This window comes from Amblyomma mixtum, chromosome 6 (assembly GCF_055824585.1).
Source record: "Amblyomma mixtum isolate Tamu chromosome 6, ASM5582458v1, whole genome shotgun sequence".
Classification (NCBI taxonomy): domain Eukaryota; kingdom Metazoa; phylum Arthropoda; class Arachnida; order Ixodida; family Ixodidae; genus Amblyomma; species Amblyomma mixtum.
The window spans coordinates 144,320,794-144,330,198 of record NC_143017.1 but is presented as its reverse complement, the minus strand read 5'-3'; positions in this window follow the sequence as shown (position 1 = coordinate 144,330,198).

Here is a 9,405-nt window from a genome sequence, read left to right as displayed (position 1 = left end):
CCCAGTAACAGATCATTGAGGTATCCTGTCATATCAACAGGCATCTCATGAGGAATGAATTCTCAGGCTTCAGAACTTATAGTGCTCTTTGCAGAAAATGTCCCAAAGTTTGTTGCCACATGGACCTTTTAGAAATAATGGCCCAGAAAGGCGAGCCTTCCTTATGTATTTTGTGAAAAAATGCCTAAGACGTGGGTATTTCTGCTTCTTCATGGGTGCTGAAATGTTTGTGAGGGAGATGTTTTGCTGATATAGAACGGTTTTGCAAAAAGACAAAGAGACTGAGGCTGTGCGAAGCAGCAGAAATAAAGAACATTTCACAGCTGATGAAGAAGCAGAAAGACTCACCAGACACATGAGGACACTTCATCTTTTTGGGTCATTTCGATAAGGTCCACATGGCAACAGCATTTGGTTAGATTAATGCAAAGAGCCCATTCTGAAAGCATGAGGATATGCTCCTTGTAAGGCGTACTGCAGGCTTATTGGAATATCTCAATGGGCAGTGACCGGTATCTATGACTGCATTTTCATTCGAAATCGGAGATCTGTACATTTTCTTGCCCATGCTGAGATAATGGAAGCTGTGAGCGGGCATAAGACTTGGGGAAGTGCACTTGCACATTGCTTGTGGGCAAGTTTTCGGCCATACTAAGATGTTGCCATTGTTCCTTGCTCACTAAGATTTGCAGAGTACTATGAACAGCAAGACGGTATCTGCATTGAATTGTTTTTGGCACCCATCCTGAGCTACCTTCTTTTCGGCAGCTCAGGGCATTCATGCACACAGTGTTGTCCAGGTAAGCACATTGTGTGTTTTTTCCTGGTCCTGTGGATTTTACTTTCTTTCCTATAAAGAAAAAGTGTATTTGGTCAATGAAACGTAATGGTTTGGTTCTCATTAAATATTTTTGCAAGACCCTACAAAAGCCAGTTGGTCAATAGTGAATAGTTTGATTGTGTTTGCTAAGTGAGGTCTCTTTCTTATGCTTTTCAGATGAATCTGACAGCAATATGCAGACGTACAATGTATGCAATTTGTCATGAAAATAAGACGTATGTGCCTTTACTCACCCAAACACTCTTCTTTCATTCTAAGCCACATGCTTTGTATGTATGCAATGCACAACATGCATAAAGGAAGAGCTTGTGTGTAATAGTACTTCATTTCTTCTGCACCTGGCCTGCTATTGTACATGATTGAACGTGAGTCAAGACACGTTGATCAGTTACACAAATTAAGAATCTGGATGCGGTTGACAGCTTATATTCAACTTAACACTCCACGCCATCATTCTGGCCGCACCATGCATCAGCAGTGTCAGTGTGACTTCAGAGGGCTTGCCAGTATGGTCATCTGGCTTTAAAGTTTTGTTCAAGCCATTGGCGACAAGCCGCATCACTTGAGTACACGGAAAAAGGTCCAAGAGAGGTTAAACGTAAGAATACGTAAAAACATTTTTTACGGTTGGCTTACGTATGAGTACACAGAGAAGGGTCCGAAAGAGTTAAACGTAGGAATACGTAAGCTAATTTCTTTTTACGGTTGATGTACGTACTGAGTCCTTAAGGACTTGCCGTGTTTCTCAAAGTGTCCGTTTATGAATTGCGGAAAGTGCTCGGCAACGCATTGCCTCCAGGTTTCTACGTAAACTTGAGCAAATTTTTTTACAGTGTAGAATGCAGTAAATTGGAGAACGTAATCACCGTGATTTTTATTTTTCTGTAATAGTGGATTCATAAACTTAGATGTAATGGTAGGAAATCTTGTCATGCCTTATGAAAAAACACCAACAGATTAAGAAGCCTGCCCTCAGCCTACCTCCGCGAGAACAAACTCGAGTTTAGGGAGCATGCAAGCAGGGGCATGTAGAGGGACAAAATATCGATGTAAGGGTATAGGCCAGCAAAATTTCTGCATGGAAGACCGAGGAGTATGGTGGTAGCAGAAGAAATGCAGCGCGGGGAGAGAACACGTGCTCTCGGGGAGATAACGATTCCTACGAATATTCGCAGCGGCATAGGGTCAAAAACCAGGGTCAAACAGGGTCAAATGGCAGCGTGGTCAATAGAGCGCAACCACTTATCTTCATGCCCCTAAGGGCCCCGCACAACATCGATCCCGTGGCAGGCAGAGGCCGATCCGGCTGAGCGAGCCACTTTCACATCTATCCATACGACGCTCCGTCGCATTAGTTTTAAGGGCGTACAGAGTGCTTGACACTGAGAGTCATTCATTTTCAGCACAGGGACTCCTAGGTTACGCTAGCCGATGATGTATAATCTGTGAGAGGCGATTGTCTGCGATCAAGAGCATGGATAAGAGCAAAGGCTATTTAAACATTCTTCCCTGAATAAATCCTGTTGAAAGTGCAGCGCTCGTCCTGTTCCCTTCCTCGTCCGTGTCCCCGTTTTGCGCTCTCATGTCTTTAACGGATGTATAATCTGCTAAGAATGTGGTAACGGAGACATGAGATGCATTAACTGGGCAAGTTTATTTTCACACAGCGAAATGCTATACCGGAATGCCGTGATTTCTAAGCCTTGCGCCGTCTCAACTATGAGCATCCTGTGAAAAAATTCGCTGTTAGCATATTCTGCAGTTCACAGGATAAGAGGTTCAAAATAAAAATGGAGATGGAAATGAAGCCAGTTACCAGGATAGGTCGGAGTTGTACATACGTCTATGCCGGAGATAGAACTAAACGACCAACTTTCCTGCCAAATTGATTAGTAGAAGCAATAATTTCCGAACTTTCACTGAAGGGAAGCGCATTTAAATTTATTGCTCAGATATGCAGACATAAAAAAGTAAATTACTTTCGTCTTTGAATTGGTGCTGATCTTCATGATCGACAATGAGTAATATACCATTTATGAATATAAAACGCTGAGCTTTAATTCTAGGGAATAAAATAAACGGGCACGATGTGATTGGGTCAGTAACAAAAAATTGATACTTATAAAATTTATTTCCATCCTAAATCTCCCAAAATAAAGAAACCTTGAAAGGAACACTAATTTTCTGTGACTACATCGGTGGAGACTGCATGAATGGTGAACAAGGTCCTCCTTTTGAACTGGCATAGGGAGGAGAGATTTTATAAGTCATCATGTAGTCTTCGAGAATTATTGCCATGGCTCGAAAAATCCTGAAAGAGCTTCAGGGTGATATGCTTTAACGGTAACAAGAGAAACTTTGTTTACATTGCGTGTGTGTGTGTGTGTGTGTGTGTGTGTGTGTGTGTGTGTGTGTGTGTGTGCGCGCGCGCGCGTGCGTGCGTGCGTGCGTGCTTGTGTGTGTGTGACAACGGGGCAACGAGATATGATCGGTAAGGTGGAACCTGAGTATCAGCCTTGCATTACCCTTTTGCTGGTGAGAAGAATGAAGAAATTTATTTAGACGCGTACTAAGCGAACAGAATATGCTTAGCTGCCGCGCTAAAGTTAGTTTGTCGTTCAGGTGAGGCAGCGCCAGCTAGGAACCCCATGTTCGAGGAGGGCGGTTATGTTAAGTTGGAGTCAGATTTTTTAATATCAATAATAAAACTAGTAATAGTAGCAATAAAATAGCATCAATAGCAAAATGATCTTCAGTAGTGATGCAATCAAAATTACGTTTAATAAACTTGGCACAAATAATGCACTACAGACTTATCACAAAAAAGGTTCATCCTTGCCAAAACAGTTTTACGGTAAAATAAATTTTATTGCTATTCTTTGAACATTTTTAGCTTTTATTTAAAGATTGCTCAAAACACACCGCAGAAATTAGGAGTCAAGAAAGGCACATTTGTGCCACGGACATTAAATAACAATTGTAAGCCTTGAAGGTACACTACATTTTGTGGAATTTTTAAAATTTGTTTTCACTGAGTGAACTGACTCAAGAAATACAGAAATGATGGAAAGAACGAGGGAAGGTAAGAAAGAAAACGGCAAAGAGAGACCGAAAGGGAGAAAGAACGAAATATAGAAAAAAGGATGGAAAAGATGGAAGAAGCAACGAGAAAGAAAAGACGCGACCCATTGAAATGACACGTTCCCACAAACATTCAAACATTATAGCTGCTCTATCAAGGTATGCCTCGAGACAACGAATACCCCTTCCGAGTATTAGGGTCGACAAGAATGGTGATAACAAAAAATCCGTAAGCAATAGAAACACTCTTAATATATGGGCTTGTTTGAAAAGTTCTCGGAAATATCCCCAGGAACGTCCAAAGAGCTAGAATATAAAGTTGTGCTAATAAGACACCGTAAAAGATATTCAAGGGAAAAGGTTTACGAGCACCACTGACACAGTTTTGAGTGTTTCGAAAAAATCAGAGTTTCTCCTGCAACTAACATGTGTCCTGCATAATGCATAAGCAACGCTTTCATTTCTTCCGAGATCTCAGGTCGCTTTTTTTCTTGCGAATAAACTCCCTCTTCAGCAGTGCACTGCATCTAAGGGTTACCTTAAAGTAGCGCAAGTTAAAAACATGCATTGTAAAATAAAATTTCGAGCAAGGAAGAAGTGAACGTAGAGTACACGGAAAAAAAGTTTAGGTAAGAAATTGAGGTATACCTCTGAACATAAAATTTATAAAGTGAATTTTGGTTTTCTCACAAGAAAAAGCCTCTTCGCTAGTCACGAAGGGAAATTTGAGGGGCAAACCTTTTGCCGTGTGCACTGTCTTTGGTTGTTCTATCTACTGCATTAATTTGTATAATAATACTCCGAAATTATTCGAATGCGCATTTTTTTTTATTTCTTTTCTTACACTCTTACAATTTGCGCGAATCTTTGAAGTGCGAGCGCGAAAAATTGTGAATGTTCTCAGAGCTGTGGACGCTCTTCTCGGAAAGAGTTACTGATTTCTTATGCGAGCGTCCTCGGTAAGCTGTAACAAAAGGATGGATGCTTTCTGTAGCGCACGGCGCTTCCTGTTATAAACATGGGTCGTATTAATAGCAAATGCGCACTCCATTCATCAGCTGGTATCGCCGCGTGAACGTGAAATAAGTGCAAGCAGGAAAGCTGTTACTTGTGCCGTGGAATTTGTCTTGAACGGATAGAAACATAGCTGAACTTTGAATTTCACCATACGAAAGGACAGCTACGTACGCTAAGCATAACAAAGGAAACAAGTACTGGGAAAGATCAAAGTGTATGGATTGGAAATATAGCTCGTGGTTACAAACTGAGGTTAGCGACTAAGATAGTTGCGGGTCCCAGTTAAAAAGTCGCTTTATGAACTAACTTCGGCTAGCTAGATAAACACATTATTGTTTTCCGTCACACCGCTACGGCACAGCCGTATCTTACACAAGCTTTAAAGATATCTGCTATCAGAAGAAGAACACAGGAAATAGAATCAACCTGTGATAGATGGACTACTTGCGATTTATTTTACACACCTATCTTATCTTGAGTTGACGCGGGAACGTTTTTGCAGTCGTCTGCAATGGAAGAGTTCGTCGAGTGACGTCAATATATTTGAACAATATGTAATTCTTCATTGAGGTTAGCGTTAAAGTAAGCTAGGACAATACCTATTGAAGCTAGATATCATGAAGTGGTGTTAGCGGTTCTGAGAAAACTGGGCTGGGTTACCGTTTACAGCGGAAAAAATTTCAGGGTTAATCGACATCCTCTTGAATACCGCAATTCCACGTATCCACTCGGTCGTTTCATTTCAAAAAGCCTAGCCGTGCAGAAGATCAGGACGATTTGTTTAGTGAAGATGGTTGCTTGAAAACCAAACAAAATATTTCTTTGCGGGACGTGTTGGAACGTAGCCAGGATCCCTTAAGATTTTTCTTGAATTTTTTTTTCTGATTTTTCTCGTAACATCATGTTGCCAAAAATAAACCGCAAACCTTCAAGCCTCCGCCTGGAGTTTCGGGTACCCTTTATAATTGGTATCCTGTGATGTTACTAAATGGGTTTCACCGTGCTGTTCCTCTGCGTGTTTTGAAGGTTCTTTACACGTAATCCCAGCGCTATGTTGGCAAAAACGGTGAGGTTATCTGCTGCTGAGCGCATGGTTGCGGGGAATGAGTCCTGCCGCTCCAGTCGAATTTTGATGGGAATGAAGTGCGAAATTCTAGGCTGTTATGATGGTCGGGGCTGCAGAGCAAAGCCTTCCGGGATTCTAGAGAGTGCGAGCTGTCGTACTTAGTCGGACATGTCCGCACCATGTGGACCAAAGTTTCTGCCTAATCTCAAAATTTGCACTTTGTCCAATAGACTTCAGGATGCCACTTGCTGTGGAGTGCTTGATTGGGAAAAACTCCCGGCTGTAAATTTCTCGACATAACCATCTTTTTCTTGTTGATGGTTCTGTCCGCTGGCGGTAAATTTGTCGATTTAGTCGGTAGTATAGTGTGATTTCCGGGCATGCGCACATATCCGCTCTGCTGTTTATAGTTACGGCGACCTGGGAGGTCCAAGGGGCCGCCCAGTAAGTGAGACCTCGGGTGACCGAATTAGCCTCCTCGTTTCCTCTAAGTCCTTGGTGAGCTGGTGTCCAAACGGCCGGAAGAAGTTCTCTGGACCCTCCTTTCTTGTTTAATATACGGATGGTAGTGTCCGTCACCCTCCCCGGTTCGTAATCTTTCGGAGCGTTTTTTTTTTTGAGTCGCTGACAACCACGTTGACCCCATCCCTTTGGCTGACGGCCAAGGCTATGGCCTCATCCTCAGCTTTTATCGTTTCGACGTCCCTTACTGTGCAGCATGCCACCGGGGATCGATCTTCCCTAACCGCCACAGCCGCGTGTGCTGCTTAGCTCTCGTATACTGCAGTGTCCGTACATAGGACGTCCTGTCGACCGGTATACCTATCTTGTAATGCATCTGACCTGTCTTTATGCCTCCTTTCGTGAAAGGCAAGGTGCATGTTTCTGGGCAGCGCAGGTATTTTAATCCTCTCCCTGATTTTTCGCGGTATATCTCTTGAGCGCACATGCTCCTGCTTGGGATCGTAGCCAAATCTACCTAAAATTTCCCTCCCCGTTTTAGATCCGAGTAGCCTTTGATGCTGAGCGGTAACGACAGCCTCAGTCAGCTCCGCGAGAATGTTCGAGACCCTTAGCTCCGTAAGTCTGTTGTGGGCGTGTTCTGGGGGAGTCCGAGCCCAACCTTGACACCTTTCCTGATAATTTCAAACTTGCTCCGTTCCACTCCGTTGCGATTGAGGTAGGCACTATCCTACTGATTATGATTAAGTCTGATTTGCGCTGGTTTCCAGTCTAGGAAGCGTTTCAGGATTGGTCCGTTTCCACTGAATTCTTTACCCGAGGACGCTGATATAAACAGTGATTTTACGAAATACCTAATGAAATAAAGAACAGCAAACTAACAACTTACAAACTTTTACGTCTTCAACAACGTGGTCCTCGTAGAAGTGGCGAAAGATGCAACTGCGGGAAAGAGTTAGGGCAGGATGAAGGAACACACACAACATTCTCCGGTAAATCTTCTCGCAACATAATTCTAGTAACACAGGCTCTTTCCTGTCTACCCTAGCCAGACCGGAGGGAGTGCTCTGTTGTGCAAATATAATTGCAGTGGCCAATTCTCAGTCCCGGACTGCGCTTCTAAGTGTCGTTTGTGTTCCTTCATGCTGCCCTAACCCTTTCGCGCAGTTACACCCTTCATCAGTACGAACCAACTGGCCCGGAAAATCTTACTGTAGAAAAATCTTACAGTAGAAGTGGAGTTGTTTCATCAATATGGTACACTGGGGATCATGGCAAATGGCGTTGTATACACACGGTTGCAAGCCTTCCCAGCTTTTCTTCATCAATCCCGCAGTTGCTCGATCCTTGTTCGTTGCGTTTTCGATTCGTATCTGTGAAAAACTCTCCTCCTTCGAAACAAACATTTCAATTTCCCCCGCGCTACTTTTTAGTGTTAACGCCGTGCTTAATTTCATTGCTGTACAGATCTTCATGGATCTTCTCTGCTAGACGCAACTCGAATTCAAATTAAAGTTTGTTTTTGTGATAAACATTCGGAGAAAAAGAATTAAACCTAGATTGCTTCACTGTGTTAAAGTCCCCTTTTACACATCATATAGCCTTGTGGGAGGCGGGCAAAACTTCTGTAATGTTTTTTGTCTCTTATTCTATCATGTTATTTCTGTCAAGGCCTTACTTTCCCTCAGTCGGTTAGAAGCTTTCCCCTGTTTCAAGTGGTTGCTGATTCATCAGTGTAGTATGGGGAAATAGGTTGGCATTAAAATAATATTCTGGCTCTCGCTAACTGGTCTTGTTTTCTATTGTCTATAGATCCGTCTTGAACTTCCCATGGCCAAGGTAAGCTTTATTATGAGAAAATGGTTGGTTGGTTGGTTTATGGGGTTTAACGTCCCAAAGGGACTAAGGCTATGAGAGACGCCGCAGTGGAGGGCTCCGAAAATTTCGACCACCGGGGGTTCTTTTACGTGCACTGACATCGCACAGTACACGGGCCTCTAGAATTTCTCCTCCAAAGAAATTCAGCCGCCGCGGCCGGGATCGAACCCGCGTCTTTCGGGCTAGCAGCCGAGCGCCGTAACCACTCAGCCACGGCGGCGGGGTTTATTATGAGAAAAATAATTTCCCACTAAACCTGCAGGTTTGTGAAAGATAAGCCATTTCAAGGAGGGAAAAAGTGACTAAAACCATTTAGTCTGTACAGAAAACGCCTCCACTCATCAGCTTGTCGAAGAAGTAAACATTTTATCCACATGTAGCACACATTTCCAACGGTCAGAAAACTTCCGTCCTAAGCCGTGTCAAGAATAAAACATAGAGTTAAAAAATTGGCTGACACTCAAGCTTTGCCTAAAGGTTATGACGCGATAACCTTAATGAGTCCAATCAGCAGCCTGGGGTTGTCTTTCTATATATCCCTTTTCGGGTACGGACAAGGCTCTCTTCGTCTCTTCTTTTAGCATCAAATAGCGCTTTATCACTTACCTCAACTCCGCAGAATCTTTACAGCCGTTCTTCTGCTTCACTTCGTTCGTAATGAAAGCGCACCCCTCAAGCACCACGTCTTGGCGCTGTGGTGGACTCCGCCATGCCTGTACGCCCGGCGGACGCCGCATGCCGGCGCCACTGCGACACGTCAAGCGGCTTTCTGTTGCTCGCGCGTATAGTTCTTTTAATTGGTGACATTATTAGATGAGGATAATTGGTAGCCTTAATTAGATGGATGCCGTTGGCTGCTTTTTAGTCTACTCTGCAGTGCGAGGCACTCACACAAGACATCCTTTCATCGCACTCAGCCAAAGCTCCTCCGTGGCTTGGGGATAGGGTGGCAGGCTCAGGATCCAAAGGATAGTGGATCGAGTCCCGGTTCGAGCAATTTCTTTCCTCAAAGGCACGACACGATAGGAGTGGAATGACGTCTCTACCTCTAGACCGATGA